The sequence below is a fragment of the Lepidothrix coronata genome, unplaced genomic scaffold (assembly GCF_001604755.1).
Source record: "Lepidothrix coronata isolate B3197 unplaced genomic scaffold, Lepidothrix_coronata-1.0 Scaffold222, whole genome shotgun sequence".
NCBI lineage: Eukaryota > Metazoa > Chordata > Aves > Passeriformes > Pipridae > Lepidothrix > Lepidothrix coronata.
Window position 1 is genome coordinate 299,008 of NW_016690402.1, and position 23,713 is coordinate 322,720.

Genomic DNA, 23,713 nt, shown 5'->3' on the forward strand with positions numbered 1-23,713 from the left:
GGAGGGACCCCACAGGAGCAAAGGAAGGACTCCTCACTCTGAGCAGCGGCAGAAACAACAACTGACCATAAACCCCATTCCCCGTCCCCCTGCACCGCTGGAGGGGAGCAGGGAGAACATGGAAGGAAGGAGAGGTGGGGGGACGGTATTTTTAAGATTTTTTCACTTCTCACTCTTTTGCTCTGATCCTATTAGTAATAAATTTAAGTAATGTCCCACTTTGAGTCTGTTCTGCCCGTGAAGGTAATCAGTAACTGACCTCTTCCAGCTGTTATCTCAACTCATGAATCCTTTGCTGTTTTTTTTCTCTCCTCTGTCCAGTTGCAGAGGGGAGTGAAAGAGGTTGTAGTGAATACCTGGCATCCAGCCAGGTGTGCTGGTTTTTGGTAGGGTAGAGATAATTTTCTTCATACTAGCTGGTATGGGGCTGTGTTTTGGATTTGTGACCAAAACAGTGTTGACAATTCAGGGATGTTTTTGCTATTGCTGAGTCAAGGGCTTTTCTGCTCCTCCACCAGCGTGTGGGGATGCAGAAGGGGTTGTGAGGGGATGCAGCCAGACAGCTGACTCCAACTGACCCAAGGGATATCTGATACCATATGACATCATGCTCAGCACATAAAGCTGGGGGAAGAAGGAAGAAGAGAGGGGGACATTCAAAGTGATGGTGTTTGTCTTCCCGAATCAGTGTTATGAGTGACGGATCCCTGCTTTCTTGAGGATGGCTGAACACCTCCCTGACCACGAGATGTGATGAGTAAATGTATTCCTTGTTTTGCTTTGCTTGTGCACAACCTTTTGCTTTACTTATCAAACTGGCTTTATGTCAACTTTATATCTCACTTTCAGCCTACTGATTTTCTCCCTGCTTTCCACAGGTGGGGAGTGAGCAAGTGACTGTGGGGGGCTTAGCAGCCAGTTGGGGTTAAAACAGAGCAACTGGTAATAGATTATACTAGTGTCCCCAAGTTGAGTCTATTTTGTCCCGGACAATAATTGCTGAGTGATCTTCCTGTCCTTATCTTGTTCCCGAGTCTTTTGTTCTATTTTTTCTCTCCTGTCCACTTGAGGAGGGGGAATGACAGAGCAGCTTTGGTGGGACCCTGGCATCTAGCCAGGGTCAACCCACCAGAAACAGGAGTGTCTAACTCCTGACTGCTGGAAATACTCGCAAATGAGGGGATTAACTAGGGAAAGTGGAAGTCAGAACTAAATTGGATCTGTGACCTGACATCAGGATGGTCGGTGAGCTAAATTAAGAGCTAAACTCATCCTGTGCCTGCCAGAAACAGGATTGTAATGGACTTCACAAAGCTTTGAATCAGACCTTTATACTAGAAAATTAAATCTAAGGTACTCTCTAAAATACAGAGCTGCCAATGGATCCCTCTGAATCTTCAATGTTCTTTAATGAATTAAGATAAATTTTTCTAGGGTGTAAAAGCACTATTCTTGTGAGACCCCCACCTTGAGTACTGCATCCAGCTCTGGGGTCCCTAGCACAGGAAGGACACAGACCTGTTGGAGTGAGTCCACAGGAGATTACCCAGATGATTAGAGGGATGGAGCATCTCCCCTATGAGGAAAGACTGAGAGAATTGGGATTGTTCAGCCTGGAAAAGAGAAGACTTCGAGATGACCAAATTGCAGCCTTCCAGTACCTGAAGGGAGCCCACAAGAAAGATGGAGACTATTTACAAGAGGAATGATAGGAATGTCAAGGAATGTCAAGGGGAAACATCTTCAAACTGAAATAGAGCAGGTTTAGATTAGACACTAGGAAGAAATTCTTTACTGCAAGGGTGGTGAGGCACTGCAACAGGTTGCCTAGAGAAGTTGTGAATGCCCCATCCCTGGAAGCGTTCAAGGCCAAGTTGGATGGGGCTCTGAGCAACCTAGTCTAGTGGAAGATGTCCCTGCCATGGCAAGAGGGGTTGAAATTATATAAGGCCCCTTCAAACTCAACGCATTCTATGATTCTATGACTCAAATGACGTACTGTGAAGTGCCTTGTGTTCCCTCTATAGGAGGCAGTGGGATACATGGCATGCTTTTACACGTAAGGGCTTATGGGTGGTGTTGGGGTGTTCAGTATTAGGCTGCAACAAAGCGTTAATGAAGGCCTCTTTAAACTGGGGTCCTAGTAGGAAATGCCTCCTTGCTTTGTTCCAGTGTTGTAAGGAGCTGTGGCCTCTCATATAATATATAAACCAATATCCGAGGTACAGTCACAGCAAACTAAAATATGCACTGAACAGCTGCTACTGGCACATGGCATCGGAGACATGAAAAGAGTCTGCACAACGTCACTGCAGATGCATGAAATATGGCCTTGACTGTGGGAGAACATGAAGATAAAATCACCTGTGAAAGCTGTGCAAGTGCTATAAACCTGCAACCACCCACACTGCCAGTTGCATGCATTAAAAACCACCATTTGGATTTCCAGGAACTCCTTAGAGATGTCACATGCCTCTGACTTTTTAAGTCTTTGTTCATATTTCCCAGTTTTGGCAGACCAGACGTGCCTTCAAGGTCTGTTGGAAGTTCTTACACACAGCAAGGAGGTGCCAGGGGCAGGAATGGCTGTCCACTTACCCCAGCAGAGGGGTTGCTGGCTGCTGGCAAGCTCCCCTGTCTGCTCCTGTGCCCTGCGGCCTCTTTCCACGCAGGCGCTGCCTGTGCATGGCACTGTGCCTCTGGCCTCCCTCGCCCTCACCACCACGAAAGGCACTAGGAGAGGGAGCGGGGCTGGAGCTGAGATGTGAGTTAGGCAGCTGCTTCTCACAGCCCTGCTCAGCTTTCTGCTGTACAGCTGCTCAAGGCCAAGCAGAGTAGAAAGTAAGTTTACAGTTCAAATGGGAACGACAGGGAGTCCCATGGACAGACGCCCCCTTCCAGAACGTTCTTCCTTACCCTCACCACATGGGAGGGTCTATGGGCAGACGGGCCTGTAAACAGTTTTGGGCCCTTTCTGTAAAAACTCCAGCTCCTTCTTTCACTTTCTGCTGACACTGTGGTAGCAGAGTCTTGGAGAGCGGCTGCCCTATCCTGCTGCTGCCAGGCGGAGGGGAACTGCACCCGTCTGTGCTGTGGGAACCAGCCCTGGGTGTGCCCTGACATGCTGCAGGTGAGTGCAGGCAGGCTGCACGGGATGCTGGGTGGATGGGCCCGTACGTAACTCCGGGATCGCCGTTTTCCGGCTGCCCTGGTCAGAAACCCAGCTGGAAAGTTCGCTCCTCGGTGCGGCCGCTCCTTTAAGGGGAGGGCGCGGGGCGGTGGCGCCGCGGCCCGCGCGGCAGCGTGAGGAGAGAGGGCGAGGGAGCCCGAGGAGCGAACTGGGGAGGCATTGCACGGTATTTTCAAACATTTGAAGACTCTCGGGGGAGGAAGAGAAGTAAAGGTGTGGGAGGATTTGTGGAATCTGTAAATAAACGAGATAAACTTCAGGCGGTCCAGGAGAAGTTCAGGCGGAAGGTGACAGACCCTCTGAGGGGCCGTGGCAATATTGCCTTAAAATGACAGAATTGTGAGGAGGGAAAGGCAGTGCCTCGGACAAAACCAGCATTTTCAGCCTTTCATGCTCAAAGACGTAGTGAAAACAGTCTCTACTTAGAAACAGTGTGGTTAATAATAAGTGTTTTAGTTGACTGTACGGTCCCAAAGATGGTCTTGAGAGATTTCTGTCAGCTGCCTTAATTTCGTTCCTCTTTAATAAACGGAACTGCACTGAGGTGGGGATCAGCTTAAAGCCAGCTTCCTCCATGGGAGCTGAAGGGCTGTGTTTACATGGAACTGTCTTGGAGTGCAATACATTTTTATTTTTTTTGTGGTCTGTCTGTGGCTAAAATCATACAAGAAACCTATTGTACTGATATGGAAAAGAGACCAGCTAGGCACCGGTTGCAGAAGGAGACTGCATTCCTGTTATTAGTCATGTAAGTTAATTGGCAAGTGCTCACCTGTCATTCTAAGGCATCATTTGCCTATTCCTCCCTTTCCTTTGTGTCTTCACGTGAAGCAGGTGCTGACACATAACCCATGGAGACATTCTGTATGGCTTTTCAGAATTCTTTAGATATTTTGTTCCCTAAGTTTTGCCTTTTCACAGGGTTTGAATAGGACTTTAAAACCTCATTATTTGTTCTGTAAATAAACTGATCTGAGTGTTTAAAGTAATCCATCAATTCATCGGTGCAGTTAGCCCTTGAAAGGAATGATACCTGCTTGTTGCCCCTCTTAATTCAGTTACTGGGGGGTTGCTCTGGGATTCTTTGTTTTGTTCATCTTTTTGTCAGGACAAGTGATATCTTCAGCTGCTGACTGACATTTTGCAAGCCTTTGGTAGGTATGTCTCAGGGCTCTGTGTAAACATGTGGGGAACCCCGCCCATGTGCAGGTCAGTTTGAACACAGAGTTGGCTGTCCACGAGTCTCAGCTGGGAACACGTGTTGGGGGTTCCCTGGCCTGCTCCCACAGGCTGACAGTTTTCTGTTGTGCGTGTAGGTAAAGCAACATATGGGGTCCTTTTCTGCAGAGTTTTAGTAAAACATTTCTTGGAGCTACATACATGATCATGTTCTTTTTTCTGCTGCAAACTTCCAACAGTGCTTGTATTTAGATGGGAAAAGGCGCCATATGTTAGAGATTCTCATTTCTGCAGAAACCCCAAAAGCAACATGGTTCCTTACATGGAGAATCTTTTTTCATTCTAGCTGAAAATGGTAATAACTGGAAAAAAACCAGTTCTTTATTTCTTCTGCACACATGTGAGTATCCTAGAAGCAGTGATAATTACCCTCATAGCTATTATTCCTTAAGTACTCAGAAACCATAAGCGTAAAAGAAAACAAAAAATTCCCACAGTGATTTAAGAATTTTTTTATACTTAACTTTCTTTTATTTCCTGTCTTCCAGTTCTTAAAAACTTAACCTTCTAGTGAGCTTTAATGGCATTGCTGTTTTCCTTAACAGTTATGAGTTGAGGGAGGGGGAGTAAGTAAAGGATGGAGCACAGTTTCAGTGGGAGTTTTGGAAAGGCTTTCAAGTGCCCTTTAGGATGTAGTGAACTGCATGTAGAACTGGTGTTAGAGATCCTGATGCTCAAGCACTGTATGAAAAAGAATTATTTTCAAAGTATTTCAATGGAAAATGGTTTTTTTCAAACACATGAGACTTTTCATTCTCTGCTGCATCTAGCTTTTAAAGTAAAGTATCAGGTATTGTGAGGTTTTCAGTGTGATTAAAGCTGGCAAAACACATCAGTGTTCTACTTAACATAGCTGCACAGGCTACCTATACCAGTAGAACTGAACTCTACACTTAAAATAAATGCATCTTGGCTTTTACTACATTGAAACTTGCATGCAGAGATGTTCTCTCCTAAAGTTAAAATATTTTTTTTTTCACAGTTTCACTTCTTAATTTGGAATAGTTTCTTAAAAGGCTAGAATAAAAAAAAAAAGTTGATATTGTGAGCTAAGAGATTCCATACACAAGTAAAAATACAGCTTAAACTACTTCTGTAGAAAGACATTAAATTTCCCTTCAAAAATGGGAATATAATGAAGAAAACCCTGCTGATCTCAAATATGGACTTAATGTGCAATGCACATTTTTATTTAAAAAAAATGCCTCTGATTTTAGTCTATATTAGTAAGTCTAAAGGGAGACTGCCAAGTGCTGTATTTTTACCACAGTTTTGCCCTCTCAAAGACATAACATCATATGCAGCTGAAGCTGGCTGCCTCAGTGAGTCCAAAGGACATGGTTTAGAACATGAGGAAGGCTCCACCTTAAAGGATGTATCTTGTGGCTTTATTGTTGCCCCTTTCCTGCCATCTAATCTGCTGCTATGGTGCCTCTTGTTGTTGCATGACTGCAGTATGTACTTTTCACAGCAAATCAGAAGAAAGCTGAATCCCACTAAAAAGTTGCAGTATTTTAAACTCCTGTTAAGACACACAAATCTGGAATTTGCATTCTTCTAGAAAGTGTGAATTTTGCCTGCATTTGCAAAATATATTTGTAAACACATGACACTTTTGAGTAGGCATGAATTTACTTGTGGAAAATATGGCTATATTTGTGAAACATGTAGCTGTAACAAAATATGTATTGGTTAAAACGCAGCATATTTGTAGGGCTTAATAGATATTTATTGCATAATCTTATTCCAAGATCACTACTCTCTTGTATGCCTCGATTAAACATAAGTGTGTTCTGATAGAGAGGTTCAATCCAGAGGGCTTCCAAAATATTTTTACTGAGTGAGAGAAAAATCTTTCTGAGGTACCTCAGGCATAGGTTTGGCGCTAAGACTCTCCTATGTAGTGATACCTGACATTTAAAAAAACCCAAAAGTTTTTAAGTGTGGTATTAGAAGAAGGGAAAGGGGTAATGTTTTGCACTTACTCCTTTCCAGTGAAGAATGTCTGTGTTTGGTCTCTATGAAAGTGCTACAATCACTGATAATATGGGTAAGGCTTGCAAGCTTTCATGCTTGCTTCCTTTTCAAATCAAAACCTCTACCACATGGCTAAATTTGTTGTATAGCTTCGGAACAAGTGTCTGAATGGGCAGAGTCAGAGACCAACAGGAAGGAAAGGAGCTGCTAGAGTTTTATTCAGTGTGTGATACCAGTGGAGATTTCACTCTCCTGCATGCTGTACCCTTATTTCAGTATCTTACTGGTTTAAAAATAGGATCTCGTGATTTGATCTTTTCTGCATATTTCTATTCCACAAATGAAGACATAATTTATAGTTCAAGACTGAACCAATACGGAAATGCATTTCTTTTCGTTGCAGATTAATAATTAATTTGATACGTCATATTCACCTTCTCTATATGTCACTTACCTTTCTTTTATGTGCCTCTCTTTCTTTGAAATACGTTTTAAGTCCCTGACCTGCTCCTCTTCCGTATGCATATATAAAATAAAGGCAATCTATCTTTTAATTCAGGATTTATGTACACATGGACTTCCAGTGACATTCAGTAGTCAGCAAAGGTCTCTTAATATCTGAACTCTGCAATCTTACATTTTACAACATTTGAACAAACCCCTGCCAGGGGAAAGGAGCACAGTAGAGACATTCTCTGCGAAAATTCAAGTGACTAGAAAGAAAATTTCCCCTGTAGAGAAATTACTTTGTAATAGACATGGCCTAAAATGACAAACATATCTCTGCTTAGTGTTGTAGCTATTCTTTTAAAACATTTGTCCCCAGAAAGAATGTTTCCAAGCAATAAGTTCCAGACTGCAATTAGAAGCGTTAAGCACAATCCTACAGGTCATTACCATTATGTAGAGAAAGAATCCTCCATGTGTCACTGAATCACAGAACAGTTGAGATTGGAAGGGACCTTTTGAGGTCATCTGGTCCAACCCCCCTGCTCAAACAGGGTCCTCTAGTTTCAGTTGCCCAGGACCATGCCCACATAGCTTTTGATTATCTTCCAAGGAGGGAAATTCCACAACCTCTCTGGGCAACCTGTGCTAGTGCTGGATCACCCCCACAGTAACGAAGTGTTTCTTGATGTTCAGACAGAGGCTCCTGCATTTCAGTTTGTGCGTGTTGCTTCTGATCCTGTCACTGGGCAGCACTGGAGTCTGGCTCTGTCCTCTTTGCAATTCGGGTATTTACATACATTAACCAGATCCCCCTGAGCCTTCTCTTCTCAAGGCTGAACACTCCCAGCTTTCTCAGCCTTTCCTCCAAGGAGAGATATTTTAATCCCTTCGCCATTGTGGCCCTTCGCTGGACCCTCTCCAGTATGTCCAGAGGGCCCTTTGCTGGACCCTCTCCTCCTTGCACTGAGGAGTCCAGAACTGTACCCAGCGCTCCTCTCTGCACCTCACCAGTGCAGAGAGGAAGGATTACAGACTTCTGCCTTGCTGCCTGGAATACCACTTGCCTTCTTAGCCCCAACAGGACACTGCTGGCTCATGTTCAACTTGGTGTTCTCCAGGACTGCCCCCAATCCTTTGGTGTTTTGTGGGTTCTGGGGTTTGTTTGGTTTTTTTTAAGCGAAACCTGGCTTTAAAAAAATGCTATAAACATACAGCCAAAACAGTCAATCTAGTTTACTTTATATCATTTCTGAAAGTAACATGTATTTTCTGTCCTCAGCGATGATGAAATAGCTGCAGCCATCCAAACAGCAGTGCATGCTTTTTGGTGAAACTATTTTGGAGATTGACTCTGAATCTTTTACTTACTAGTATTAGGAAGCACAGAGAATAGAACAGACTGAAGCACGAAGCCTGTCTGTTATACAACACTGACATACACGGAAGTATCATTAGAAAACGGTGTAAGATATGCACTCCTGCTGTGTGGTCAGATCCATATTTTATAGTTCTAAAATACCAAGATTATTTAGTTCTTAAGCATGGCATGTTTTTACATAGTGTTTTGCATGTGGAAGCTAACAATCCAAATGTCGAATTTCTAGCTGTGTTGATTCACAAGGTACCTAACCTTGTGACAGCCTCATGTCAGATTTTCATCTGACTGTTGCTTTGGGAGCATGCTAAATTGGGAATTTTGGCTGTGAAGGCAAAACCAAAAAATATGTTTTTTTAAGGTTTCTAATAACATTATTCTTTCCACTTTTTAAAAATATGAGGTAGTAGAATAAACTGCAAAGTTTTAACATCTTATTGTGAAATATCATGCCTTTACTAATAGTTTAAGACTACTAACCTCATGAGCAATGTAAATGCTGAACACACATGTTTTCTTATTCTGATGGGATTCTTGAGTTGGTAATTACTCTGATATTGTTCTGCCTGTCCCCATCCTTAAAGTGGGTATTCACAAAAAAATCTTCAAAACCTATTTCTGATGAAAACTTTTTTTTATAAGAAGGTAAGTAATGCAGAGAGAAATGCATCAGCTGGGTGAAACAGAACACAGCACATCTTCCTCTCACCAACTGTGTCTTCACAGGTCAGTCTTTCAGTCTTGGTCTTATCTTGGTGACTTTCAGAGGCTCCCTGAGTTGCAGCAAATTATAGATGATCCTGTCTGATCCTTGGAAAAATATCTTTCTTTTCATCATCTCTGAAGCGTGATTGCTTTTGTGCATCTTTCCCCTGCTCTCATATTCTTCTTCATTGTGGACATACTGGTCCTTGCCCCAGCTATGTCAGAAGTATATCTGTACATAGTATTCACAGGTTTTGTTGGGGACTGCAGATGCATTCACTGCAGATGGTTCCATCTTCCAGGAAAAATAAACAGCTGCTTTTTTCTGAACTGCTCAGTTGCTGGCTTTGGAAGGAACACACGTGTTCGGGACACTGCTAGCAGGCGAATGAAAGCAAATATTTTTTTCACAGCCCTACACTTGTCTTTTCCTTTGTCCAAGATGTGCATAGATAAATATTATATTGCATATCCTTCTTGATAGCCCACATCAAAGTCTTCTAAACAGTTCGAAAAATTATTTTCTACTCTATTCTCAGTTTTACTTCTGGAACTAGTTTATATAGCACCTACTTAAATTATGTCAAAATGTAATTTTTGCCTTTATTTGTGGAAGCCAGTAACTCATATATTATGGAAGGATGTAGGACTTGAAATGCTGGAGGTCATTGTGAGAGGGAGACGCAACAAGAGAAACAGTGGAGTTAAAATGTGAGAGATGGGAAGTGAGGAAGTATCATCAGGCCTGTGTGACAGGGTGTGTTTCGGTCTTTCATACTTAATGTGTTATTTACAGTTCTAACTGTAGAACTGCCTGCATTTGTTCATGAACATTATTTACTCTGACTAAGTTATAAATTGGATTGTAGTGTAATTATTGCAAGATAGGATATTTCAGATTTTTATACAGTAATAAATAGATCTGGGACGAGAAATATCTTCATGTTTTGTGCCTGTTTTCCCAATACTCCAAAGGCAGTGCCTCCTCTTTTCTAATGTTTGGGGTTTTTTTGTTTCTTCATTCAGATTGTACCCTATACTGTCTATATTTGCCAGAAATGAAGTTTCTTCTCTTTGAAAGAGACTTCCCACTTGTCCTTCACTTCCACACTTATCCTCATTTAGTCATTTTAAAGAAGGAAAAATGGGAATAACAGAAAAAGATGAATAAAAAAATTTCTCTGAATATACTATTAGATTTCTGGACCGTGTCTAGAAAAAAATAAGGAAAAGAAGGAGGAAAAAAAAAGTTCTGCAGCAAACTGCAGGGAAAAAAAAGACTTCTTGTTTTATACTGCATTTCCCACTTGCCTTTCTTTTCCTCCCAACCCCCTGTGAAATCACCCTACTTTGTTACTGTCATTTTTATTATAAACTATGTAAATGAAAAAAGATGCACTTTTATATTTGGTTTCTGTTTTTCTTAAAAAAGAAATTAGGATATTATTTTGAATGGGTAAGGGCACTCTATATAGACAATTCATAACAGTCAGCTGATTCTTGTGAATGAAATACTAATACAGCCTTCAGGACAGTACCAAAGTGTTGGTGGTTAAAGATATTATGTGTAGTAGAACTTGGTGAGCTTTAAGAAACACCTGGACATTAATAGGAAAGGGAAAAGGAAAAGGGAAAAATGCCAGCAGCTAGAAAATGGAGTAGAAAATGAGCATAGCACCATTGAGAAGCAAACACTGTGTGCTCTGAAGCACTAGACAAAAGAGGGAAGAGCCATCAGGATGTGTGTGAGGAGGGCAGAGGAAAAGAAAAAAAAGAGAGAGGTTTGAAAGGAGAAAAGTAGATGAACATTGTTTTTTTCCCTATCTTATGTCGTGCTGATTTTTGTATGATTTATTATTTCTTCTGTTGTTTTGTTGTTTTTTTTTTCTTTTTCCCATAGAGGGCTAGCTAGCACAAATTTTGTTGGTTTTCAGAACTGACTGTGTACAAGCTATTACTTATCTAGCCAATGAGGAGTTTGACTGCTTATGAATAGCTGCTTAGTAAAAACCAGGAAAATTGAACATTGATGTCAAAGTAGCTTCTCTGTAACAACAATGCTAACAATATACATATTTTCAGTTTGGATTCTTTCGTAGAATCACAGAATATCCTGAGTTGGAAGGGGGATCCACTAGGATCATCAAAGTTCAACCCCTGGTCCTGCACAAGACCATCCCCAAGAGTCACAAGTGCCTGAAACTGTTGTCCAAATGCTTCTCAGACTCTGTCAGCCTTGGTGCTGTGACCACTGCCTTGGGGAGCCTGTTCCCCTGCCCAACCACCCTCTGGGTGAAGAACCTTTTCCTAATATCTAACCTAAACCTTCCCTGGCACAGCTCCATACCATTCCCTTGACTCCTGTCACTGGTCACTCTATGGCTGTCTATTTTATTCTACATACTACTTGACCAATTAAATACTTTTGTAATAGGTCTTTTAGAAATAGAAAAGTTGCATCCCATCCTGCTTTACATCCTGCTTATCTTCCTTGTGGCTGACTTCCCTCCCAGTAATACTTCACCTTCTGTAAAAATAGAGATTAAATTCCTACTGATAATTTTATTTTAGACTATGTCAGAGTTCAGGTGCATGGAGTAACAAATAGGTTTCATATGCCAGACATTACAATGCATCCTCCAAATACTGGTTTACGGGAGGATTATGTGGTTAAAGGTACAGTCTTCCCAACAGAAACCTCTTTCCTCATCTGTGTTTTCTCAGTGTTGGATACGCCATGTAGACCGTGCTTTATAAACAAGTGGATTTCTAGGCTGTTGACGTCTATTTTCCTCATGGATTTTCTGTATTGGATAAGTGATATTTCACTTGGCTCTAAGATTATTTTTTTTTAACTTGAAGGTAATGAGTTTACTTAGTAGAGACTGTAAAAACTCAAAACTGATTTCTACCAATTCCCCAGATATAATAAACTTTTCTAACTTTTCCTAACAAAGGTCCAATCGCTTTGCTCTTGTCTACGCTTTTTTTATGTACAAGGCCATTAGTTGCAAACAAACCATGACAGAATGTAGCAATGGGATAAAGTGGAATATTTTCATAGCTGGTTTGACTCTGTACTATAATATGAGGTGACTTGCATCTGCTGAGCAGTTATTTGTTGACTAACATGTTTTCAGTGTGCAGTGGGATTGGCTCAGAGTATGGCTGTACAGAAGCCAATGGACAATGCATATCTGTTATTCTGTAAATAGGACACTGCTGAAACTAATAGCTGTGTGTATCTAATATCCATGAGCCTGACTGGTGTGTTCCTGCCTGCATGATCACATGCTACAAGATATGTAGCATGCACTGAAGGTAAAAAAGAAATACAGGCTCTGTTTAACCCATGAAAAAAATTGAAATGTTTAGATAGAACAGCCTTGCTGCCACCCCCCCCCAGAATGACAGTCAGCTTCATTGAAAGACCTGTGTATTTTTTTCCTGTATGTACTGTTTTGCAAAAATTATTTGTGTAAAGTGGATTTTCAAGAAAAGAGTAGAAATTATTTTTATTAAAAAAGAATACTCTTAATTCTCCAGAATTGAAACAACTAGCAAATGTATGCTTGAATAGTTTGTGCATTTATTAGTCTAGCCACAGGTAGAATTCTGAAGTTTTATACCAAAACAGAAAATAGCATAAAATTGAAAATAAGTGAACATCCCAACTACTGTCAACCTCCTTATGCATTTTATAATGTTAACATTCAATTGCACTTGGAAGTTACTAAAGGAGACTATGCATGACACTTTGTCTTCTAAGAATATCTTTAAAGGAAATGCTGGTAGAGGGTTTGCTTCAAAGCTTATTGTAGTTGTGTTTTTCTAACTGTACATTGTTGATTTGAATTGTATTTGTCTTGAAACTTATGAGAGATTGCCATTGAGTTGTGAAGAACTGCAGGTAAAGAATACTTCTTTAATATGAGGCTATATAACTCTTTATTTCCAAAATATGTACATTTGAAAAACAGATAAACTCAGTTGACTCTGTAAATTGCCTTGTAGCTTTAGCAAATAATTTATTTGGTTGCTTTTTTTTCATTCTTTTTGTAGACTCGTGTATGATGCACAGACTTTGGACAGGACATATCTAGAAAACAAAAAGCAGTTGAATACAATGTAGAGGTATGCTAATCTCTCCAGTGCTTTTGAAAATTCATTCCTACTCCTTCAAGTGAGCTGAGAAAATGCTGAATTGTCATCTTGATTCTTTGTGGGATTTCTGCTGATATGATTGCTTCTAATCATTGTATAACCTTTCTTTAGCAGAAAAATGAGAGCTCTTGTACAGATGGACTTTGCTAAAGATGAAGTGATAAGGAACATGAGAGGGTTTTTTTTTCCTAACTTGTTAGTGCATCTTCTGTTTGGGTTCCCTCTGAGTTCAGCTCTTTTATCTGTTTTTCAGTTCATTCACAAAAGAGTTCTTATTTGAAATATTCCTCTTTTGTTTAAGAGAAATAACATCCTATAACCTATTGACAATTGTAATTAATTTCAAAGAAAATCCTCTTTCTTATATATGTAAGGGAGTAATAATTTTAGCATACTCTCCATTTTAATGCACAGAACTTTCTTTGCTGTTGATGCACAGAACTTCCTTTTCTATTTAGTGTACTCACGCATCTGTCCCCTTTCCATGTGTTGTATGTTCTTTCATTTCATGCCTCTCTTATATCAGATCAACTTTCATCCATTTTCCTTTCTCCCTGTGCTCAGCAACATACATATGCATGCTTTTCTTTTAACCCAGTTGTGAGCCACATGCTGTGCACCTGTCTCAGAGAGAATATGCCTCCTGAGCCTGTTTTGTACAAGACAGGTGCGGGAATAGTAAGCAATATATTTATATAATAAAAGGAATGGGGTTTAACCGTAAGGACATTACACAAGATATTCATATAATAGTGTGTTTGCTTGACCTTATTCATTGCTGAACAAACACATCCGATTTTGCTATACTTCTACAGTAAACTCAAAATGGTATTTGTGATGTTAAGCTGCTTCTGCTTTTGTTCATCTGCATCATCAGCTTCTTACAAACTTCTGACCTGGTGACAGTCTAGGTCTTACCAGCTTCAGAAAAAATATGTCCTATTTTGAACTATAAATAACTGATTACTTTTTTCCTTAAGGATTTAAAAAATTTAGGGAATGCAGAAATCCAGTTTGGATGTTAACTCGTTTCTGTGTACTTTCAAAATTCAAGAAGGGGGTATACCCTGGTTTTCCTTTTACAATGCCCCTGCAGTGGTAGGCTGAGAACAGCTGTAACAACAAAAAGCACCATTTTCTTAGCACCTCTGCCACTATTAATACTTGTTAATTAATCTGTGTGAATGATACTAGTAAAGAATTTTTATGTACCATTTTACAGATAATGAAGCAGAGCTTAGAAATAAACTCCTTATTCACAGTCATAAAAACTTAGTTCTGGAGAGAGGGTTATAACCTTATCTGTTCACTTTGAATTTATACCTGGACTTTGGAAAATTTTGTTTATCTTTCATTGGAAAATTTGCCATCTTAAAATTTTTTAGGTTTTTTTTTTCCCTGGTTGTTTAACGAGTTACTGAAAGTAAACCACGGTGGTTTCATTACACCATCTGAAAAATGGTGTAAGCTTCTTGTTTATTATTTTTACCTTAATTTCTTTGAAGTAGGGAACAGTTCAGTGTGAAATAAGTTTTAATTGCTTCAGCTTTGCTGAAAACACTTAAATATTCTTCTGGTACAGCAAATTCATGATCAAATTAATGTAGGTTTTGTTTAATATATAATTATATAGCTATGCTGGATACTTGAGTTAATTACAGAAAATACATGAATTAAGAAATTGATGAAAATTGCAAATAGTGAAAATACTTCAGAAGCATAAGAAGGTGAAGAAATGACGACAGCGTAATACAGATCATTTGCACAGCCTTAGGGTACAAGTAACAAATCTTCTTCCCAGAGCTGATAAAAGTTAGCACTGCATTGACAGTCCAGCCAAGAACAGGACAGGAACAGCTTTTACTCCTGGGCAGAAAAGAAGAGACTTTCTAACATGCAGAAAAATGAAGTTCTGTGAATGGAGGAAGGAGTACAAAGCAGAAAGTGTGTCTTCTGAGTGTCTTTGTGGCATCAAATTTTTAAAACCCCTGTAAAATAAGGCAAGATCTGTGGGTGCACATTGCCATAGTTGTTATAATTTAGAATATCTGCACTATTTTCACTTAAACTGGGGATTTAGCACATTTTGACAGTCCCAGTGACAGAATATGTTATAGATATTTGCTTGACAGAATTTGTACAATTTAGAGTTGACTTGCTTGATTATTCTTTGCGCCTGTGTGTGCCCCCTCCACCGACCATGCTGAGGGCTCTGTCATTTAGCTTGACTCCACTCTATTCAATTGAGCAGTGGCTGCAGGAGGCCAGACGGCCCATGTCCTAGGGCCATACAAGTGCTGTTTGGCAGGATGTACTCTGCAAAGCCAGAGGCACTCAAGGGGCTACAGAAAGAGTCACATTTGTGACATAATACTGAGTGCCTGAGCCATGCTCATTGTGATGAAGTGTGTGGTGTTTGTTCTCAGCTGGTTGTGCAGTTGTATGTGTATAGTAGCCTTGCTGCTGTTTTCAATAAATAATTTGCAGCTAATGTTGTTGACAGTGTTATTGATGAAGTTTAAAAACCTATTTGATGGCTGCTGTTCTCTTACCATCCTTTTTAATTTATGGGGCAACTTTCCTAACATTCCGTATGCCACTAGAAAGAAGAATGGAAGGAGTAGTTTGAGGTATACAGAACTAAAGGATGGGCATGCATCCAGGGAATCTCAGAGGGAAATATGGGCCGTGTGCCATGCACTGAACTTGCTACATATGCGCACATCTGATCTAGCGCGCGCACACCACGCAGATGGTTAGCGATTGCACAGATCAGCTCCACAAGGCATGTCCAGATCCCACTTATCCAGGGTGTCTGGAAATCCTGGTCATACAGCCAGTCTGTGATTTCTCTCCTCTTTCTTCTTCCCAATCCTGAAATTCTGTCTAAGGAGGCAGGAGAAGGAGACAAAAAAGAGGACATGCTGAGGAAGAAAGACAAACCAGACTCATGTTAATGTTGAACATGTTGAAAATGGTGAGGTTACCATGAAGTAATGAGTTTCAGGACCTCAGCTGAGCCATAATCTACTGTGCGTGTATTTTTAGCTTGCTGTTGCAGTGCATTCACTTCACTTCAGCTATGTCATAATAACTTACTGTGAATATTGAAATAAAATGCTAATTAGACACAGTTGGAAGAGAGCACATGGCAAATTACTGTAATACCACTGATGGCTGGTAACTCATTTGCCTATGGTGGCACGATCAGTTTTGATCAAATGCTTTCCCTCTTAATCTACCTACTCTTTAATAATGGGCTTTCTCTAACTAAAACCTGCGCCAGTTTAAAGTTCAAGTAATTTAACTTTTATAAGTTAGAATGTTTTTCGTAACCAATTAAACTATAATTAACCATAATTAAAACTAGAATATTTCTTAAATCTTTAAGGCCTCTTCATTAAATCAGAGAAAATTCTTCTTCACAAGACTCTGGCTAATCTTAATTTCTCTAAATAAAAATATAGTTCGTGTTCCCAAATAACTTCTGCCTAAACAATCTACTTGATAATCTTTTAAAGTATTGATTTAATTTTAGGTAGTCTGACTGTTCTTCCATTGGTAGGTAGAATTTTTTGCTGATATTTTGCATTGAAAGTTGTGATGGATCTAATCAGGACTTTGAACTTCATGAACATGATGCCATGTACATACGTCACAAGATAACTTTGGGCTTTTTGTTGGGTTTTTTTGTGTGTGATGCATTTAAGAATCCATCTTTTTCCATGATGTCAGGATTTCTGCAATAGGTATAGTCTCACTGATATCCATGACAGTGTCCTCTTTTTCACAATACAGGTTTATTAATTTTCTTAAGAGTTATATGTGTGAATTATTTACGCACTTTGTAATCCAGGGTATTATGTACCCAGCTGTGATTGACTACCAAAATTCTCAGGCTCTACCTGTATAAATGGCAATCTACATGATTAACCTCATTTCTGTAAAAAGTAAGACTTTTTTATCCACTAGAAGTTTTGATGTGATAAGTCCTGAAATACAATCAGAGCACCAATTCTTATGGTGTTGTCAGTCTCTGTTAAATCATCATTCATACGTTTCAGAAAATATAAAGATAACATCCATGGAACAGAAACCAGTCTGATCCTCTGCACTGCCCATTTACCATTTATTTTGTTAAAATCCTATTGCTTTTTTTAGCTTCTGGTCTTTGAATTAATTACCTAAAGGTCATCTATAGGTGTCTTAGAATTTCTTTAGTCCTTTTCTGAGACAGTTTGAAAAATAATAACAAATTATGTTTAGATGAGAGAAAACCAACTATTCGTCCAGGAATTGAGACTTCCTGTACATAAAGAAAAATAGCATCAGACTTGGCTTTCTCCCATAATATAATATTGCCAATAGAAAATACTAAATTAATTCAAGAATTAGTGTGTGAATATTCAGGGACTTGGATCTTTCCTCCATTACACTCTGATTCTCTTTAATTTGAGGAGTAAAACACAGTTCCTTGACACCATCACTGCTCATGTTTGGGCTTAAACTGAATTTGTGTGTTGCACAGATGTAGCTAAAAACCCCTAGGTTTCAAGGTTTGGAGCAAACAGCTATTTTCTTTCCTCTTGCACTTGTTTTTGCAAGGTGGTCAGTGAAGAATAAATGACCCTATCACATTGAAGGTGGGTAAAGAGGGAGTTCAACCAGTAGAATTAATAATGCCTTATAGAAATGTGATACCCGCTGTAGTTTTCTTCTGTTTTTCAGATGCTGCCATTTCAACCACAGAAACAGTTTGAAAATACTTTTCACCTTACCTAAAAGCTTACACATTGGGATTGCATGCTTTTATTGGAATCCTTATCCCTACCCCAGAGCACAATGTTCATTATTTCTTCATAAATACTATTTGTTTTACGTTTATCTTCTTACTTCCTTTAAGTTTCTCTTTCACTTTTGATGCTGCAGATCTTTTTTTCTTTTATAGTTCACAGATTTTATCCCTAATTCATTTCAGAGAATATGCTTTGCTTTACATATTTTTGTTGCCTATGAGTCTTGACTACAAAAATTACTTTTCACTGCATTTAATAATGTCATAAGTTATAAATTACATAAGCAATATATTCTTGTGCTAATTCAGTTTTTGTTAATGCATTATTATTTGAGGTATTCTGAGTACAGACATGCGAGTTCAAATAGATGGTATATAGTGTGTGTATATATAAAAACTTGGTCAGGTTACAGCAGACAAATGCCACCTTTTTTTCTGACTATACTTAGTATGGTTAGTTTAGGAATGAACAGTCAATGCTGCCTTTTTTTTCCCCTTTCATATACGTTATTACTACTAGCCTGTAATCTAGCAAGTGCATTATAGTTAAAAATGGTTGTACATCTTTCTGAAGCTTAACATGAAGACTTTCTAACTGGAAATTGAACCTTAACTTTGAAAATGCCCTTGTACTTTAATTTTAAATAAGTGATTAGAGCCACCAAACAATTTAGGTTGGAAGGGATCTCTGGAGGTTATCTGGTACCACCCCCAGCTCAAAGTTGTCCTAGCTTCACAGTTAGAGCAGCATGTTTAGGGTTTGCACAGTCAATCTTTGAATATCTCCAAAGCTGGAAATCCCATGACCTTTTTGGGAACCTTTTGAGGACTGACTTATCCCACAATGAAGAATATTTTCCTTAGGAACTTCCCTTGTAGCAACTTGTGACCATCGCCTCTCATGCTGTTTTGCCATCTCTGAGAAGGGTTTGCTTCAGTCTTCTGCATAACCACCTATAATACTGTTGAAGACAGCAGCTTCGGAAGACAGCCTTCTCTCCTCCAGGCTGAGCACACACACACTTCTCTAAGCCTCTGCCCATATGCCATGTGCTCCAGCTCCCTGAGCTGGTGGCCCTCCTTTGGACTTGCTCCAGTTTATTTATGTATTTCTTGCAGAGTGGAATGCTCTAGATGCAGTCTCAGACATTCCAATTAGAAGTGAATAATAATTTCCATCATCCTGCTGGTTATATTCTATCTAGTGCAGCCCTGTGTGCAGACTGCCCTCATTGCCTGAAGGGCCTACTGCTGACTCCTACTCACTTGCTGTCCACCAAGATCCCAAGTACTCTTCTGCCCAACTTCTGTCAGCCCTCAGTCTGTACTGATGTGTGGAGTTGTTTATTCTCAGGTGCAGGACCTTGCATTGATCTTCATTTGAGGGGAGGGGGGAAGAGGGAGAGGAAAGGAGGTCAGCCAGCTAGCCAGGTTTAGCACAGTGGCTGACAAAGTGATACCAAAGGAAGGAGCAGCAATTGGGAACTGGTAAAGATGTGGATTAGAATGTGTATCAAGTGACAGATCAATCACTGATACCACTTGCTTGCCTGCTTTCTATTTCAACCTCTTCATAATGCTGGTTGTGGAGTTATTAACTTATTTCAAGTTTGAAGTTTCTTTTTTTCAAAGAATTAATTTAGAAACAATTTATTGGCTTTTTCTTGTTCTGTAAGTTCCTTCACAACGTTTTTGCTATGATACCTGTTTTATGCCCCATCCTGTTCTAGTTGGCTATTTCTCCCTTAGTTTTTTCACATCCCCTTAGAAGACACACTCATTGCAGGAAGTCTGTTCTCCTAAGTCCTGTCATAGAAAAAAGTTTTTATAAACAACTCTGGAAAGTAAAGTAGAAACAATGAAATTCCAATATCTAATCTCAGTGTTGAATCTATAAATTCTGTCACAATCCTTTCTTTAGCTATCTTTTATTTAATTGGTCATCTTCTTTAAGGTGTTTAGAACTTCAGATCACAATTTTTTGTCTGTGTGTTCATCAAGTCTTTGATTATGCTCTAAACTGCTGCACTAATGCAAATAAATATATATGAATAGGCAGCAGGACTTCTTATCAGTATATATTTGTCCTTTAATAAAGTATTAGTAGCAATTTTAGGTCCAAATTCAACAAAGAATATAATCATATTTCTATGCTCAAGTCATCACTGGGAAAAGCAAAGCATGCAGGTCTGACAAGATTTTCAGATCAAAACTGCATGACTGTTTTGTACTTGCTGTAAAATAGTTTCCCCTGTATGTAACATGTGCCTTGGACTGTAGTCCTTTCAAGAACCATGAAAGCCTTAAACTTGTTAATTTTGTAAAATGATGAAGAAAACTACTTTCTGCCAAGTTTATATATTCACTTTTAGGTTGAGAGAATCCTAAACATTCTATAAGGGGTTTTCTTTATATAATTTTTTCTCCATTTATGATTTTTAATGCCCTCTATGGATTCTTATTTAGTCAAAAGTGTTTACGGTGGGGTTTATCAGTTAAATAAGGATAACAATAATAATTAGAAATCATGAAAACTAGAAGCTGAAAAGACATATTACATTGTTTAAACCCCTCCCCTGACACCTTATGATTGTTCCCTGTGGTATAATTTCCAGTGCTTTGTTTGGTCCAGTTTTACTTCCTTACACTATTCTCATAAGAACACTATCACAATATTCAGTGCCTCCTTGTCATTCACAGCCCTATAATTGAACTGTAACAACTTTAACTTACCCTGACTTCTCATATATATATATATATATATGAGGTATCCCTGTGTGGTACCTTTAACTTTCCTTTTTTTGCAGTTTTGGACCTGCCATCATCCCTGAGGTGTCTGCTATTCTTTCAGTTTGTATTGGCATTCTATGAGTTTAATTTTTAATCTTTTCCCATAAGCTGTTCCCTCCATTTCCTTAATTGTTTTTATTGTTTGGGGTTTTCTTCTGAATTCTCCAATTTGTTAATAGCTCTGTGGACCTGGTCCTCCTTCCTGCTGAAGTCACTGGGAAAAAAATGAAGGCATGTTACAGCTCAGAACTCCTTCCCGCAATTTTTATCCTATATCCATAATAAGTTTTTTCTTTTATCTGACTCAAGTATATGAGTACTTTGCAGTTTCTATATCTAATGGGACTAGGACTATGTCTATCCTGAGTGAACATAGTCATCATCTAGCTCAGCTGATTCTTCCAGTTGGCAGGCCTTTTATTAACTTGACTGTCTGACTGGCTTCTAGACCAAGCTGTTTGCTTTCTGCCAGCTGGAAGCATGGGCAAAATTTGCTTGCAGCTTGACGTGCCTTTGTGGAAACACTTTGAGGACGTGATCAGTAATTCTGAGCACCTGAGGCCAGCAACACTGATGAAAATACTACTTAGTCAGTCCTTTGCTAAATTTCAGAAATACTACCCACATATACATCTGAAAGCTGCAGTGTGAATATTCTGAAGCTGTCATCCTTGAGATACCTGCTACTTTAGGTACTTTCTCTCCGAAATAATGCTAAGTGTTTGCATCACTCTAGACAGTAAAGTGGTTTCCTCATGTGTATAGCTCCAAGTGGAGAATAATCAGGCTAAGTGCATATATGGAGCCACCAACATTTTGTCTGGGACTAGGCATTTGATCCCTGTGATTTCTTTTGCCATTTATGATGGCTTTTGACATTTTGGACCATGCATTTGAGGAAAAGAGATGCTTGGGAGCTAATAGCAAGCAGTTACTCAATATTCTATGGGATTCCTGCACATCATGCAGATGCCTCATATACATGTTCTTTATTTTTCACTCAGTGGTTCATGAGGACCAGACACTAGACAGTTTCAATATAAAAACTTCATAGCTGCAAGAACAAAGCAGTGCCCCCCCAATTTATATACTAAAGAATATTTATGCCCCACTTGCCTGTAAATTACTAGTTTGGGTACAATGTGAGCAATATTTTGTGTAGAACATCAAAAATCATTTGAAATAAAATGATTTATTTTCCTGAGTCTTAACTGTATTTATTTTTTGTGTGGGTGAAACTCACTTAGGAGGTGCACTTTCCACCATGTCCCCATGCTCCGGTGGAGCAGTATTTGCATAATATTCTGCTGTCTTATCAAAGTGATCTTTACACCTCCTTATTGAAGGATTGTAGTCAGTGGCACAGTGTCTGGTTGGAGGCCTCTCACTAGTGCTGTTGCCCAAAGTTCAATGCTGGGCACAGTATTGTGTGACTTACTCGTCAATGACTTGGATGAAGGGGCAGAAGCCTCCTCAGGAAGTTCACTGACACCAAACTGAGAGGTCTGGCCAATCCCCAGAGTGCTATGCAGCCCTTCAGAAGGACCTCAGCAGGTTGGAGAGTTGAGAACTGTGTGAAATTCAACAAAGGCCAATGCAGGGTCCTGCATCTGGGGAGGAATAACCCCCTGCGTACACGTTAGGGGCTGACCTGTTGGAAAGCAGCTCTGCAGAGAAGGACCTGAGTATCCTGATGGACAGAAAATAGTCCAAAAACCAGTCCAAAACTGTCTGTGTGCCCTTGTGGCATCCTAAGAAGACCAGTGGTATCCTGGGGTGCTTTAGGAAGACCATTACCAGCAGGTCAAGGGAGGTGATCCTGTCCCTCAACTCAGCCCTGGTGAGGCCACATCTGCAGTACTGTGTCCAGTTCTGGACTCCTCAGAACAAGAGAGACATGGAGCTCCTGCAGCAGGTCCAGTGGAGGGCTGTGAAGATGATTAAGGGACTGGAGCATCTCTCTTATGAGGAAAGGCTGAGGGAGCTGGGCCTGTTCAGCCTTGAGAAGAGACAATTGAGAAGGGACCTCATCAATGTCTATAATTACATGAAGGGAGGGTGTTAAGAGGATGTAGCCAGGCTTTTCTAGGTGGTGCCAAGGAATAGAACAAGAGGCAACAAGGAGAAACTGATGCACAGGAAGTTTCACCTAAATATGAAGAAGAACTTTACTGTGTGAGTGACCGAGCACTGGAACAGATTGGTGAGAGAGGTTGTGGTCTCTCCCTCACTGGAGAGATCCAAGAACTGTCTGGACATAACCCTGTGCAATGTGCTCTAGCTTGACCCAGTCTGAGCAGGGAGATTGGACCAGATGACCCACAGTGATCCCTTCCAACCTGACCCATTCTGTGATTCTGTGAGTACTGACCTCATGCTTTAATGAAAGTCACTAAGTTGGGAAAACATCAGAAATTAGCAATAAATTGACAAGACCTTTACAGACTGGGAAGGACTTTTTCAGATGCTCTCATGCTCGAATGGCCGGTGTCTGCTAAACATTTTATTAGCACCAGCTTTCCTCGTTAATCCTTGTAAAGAACCTAGTTAGCTAACCAGCCCATGATGCCCCTTCCCAACTGGAGATTTTGTAAGAGTTGGACATTAATTACCAGAGCATTGCTCAACTTCAGATCAAAAAGTAGTTACCTGATGCACAGATACTCAGTAGCTGCTCAGGTTTAGTGGCTATCTTAATGCCCTGAGCTGGTGTTTCTGGGCATGCTAAATGCCAGTGTTAGGAAAAGATAGGGAAGCTTAAGGAATGTAAGGATTAGTGGCACTGTGAGGGCTTTCTATCCTTGGGCAGTTGCCACTATTCATTTTCACTCATATTAATAAATACAGCACGAGCCAAGCTGTAGTATTTTAATGGTTTCATTATGTGGAAAACTGCTGTTTTTTTCTTAAAAAAAATAAAAAGAAACGCATTTTAGCATATAGGTTAGAGTTCAGACTATAATTTCATATTCCAGGACAATAGTTAAACTGTATGCTTTAACTTTTGCCTATGATGCTGTGTGTATCT

General features: G+C 39.8%; 1 protein-coding gene across 17 annotated transcripts in view; it reads left to right on the plus strand.

Moving 5' to 3' along the window:
• Positions 1-3,267: 3,267 nt before the first annotated feature.
• The window catches only part of MYT1L (myelin transcription factor 1 like), a 325,160-nt gene continuing 304,714 nt past the window's right edge, over positions 3,268-23,713 (plus strand). For 16 of the 17 annotated variants that reach the window (XM_017833840.1, XM_017833828.1, XM_017833842.1 and 13 more), the window contains exons 1-2: positions 3,268-3,356; positions 12,999-13,070. The gene's annotated coding sequence lies outside the window, so the exon portion shown is untranslated. The remainder of the gene's footprint in view (positions 3,357-12,998; positions 13,071-23,713) is intronic. The other variant, XM_017833831.1, reaches the window with a different exon arrangement.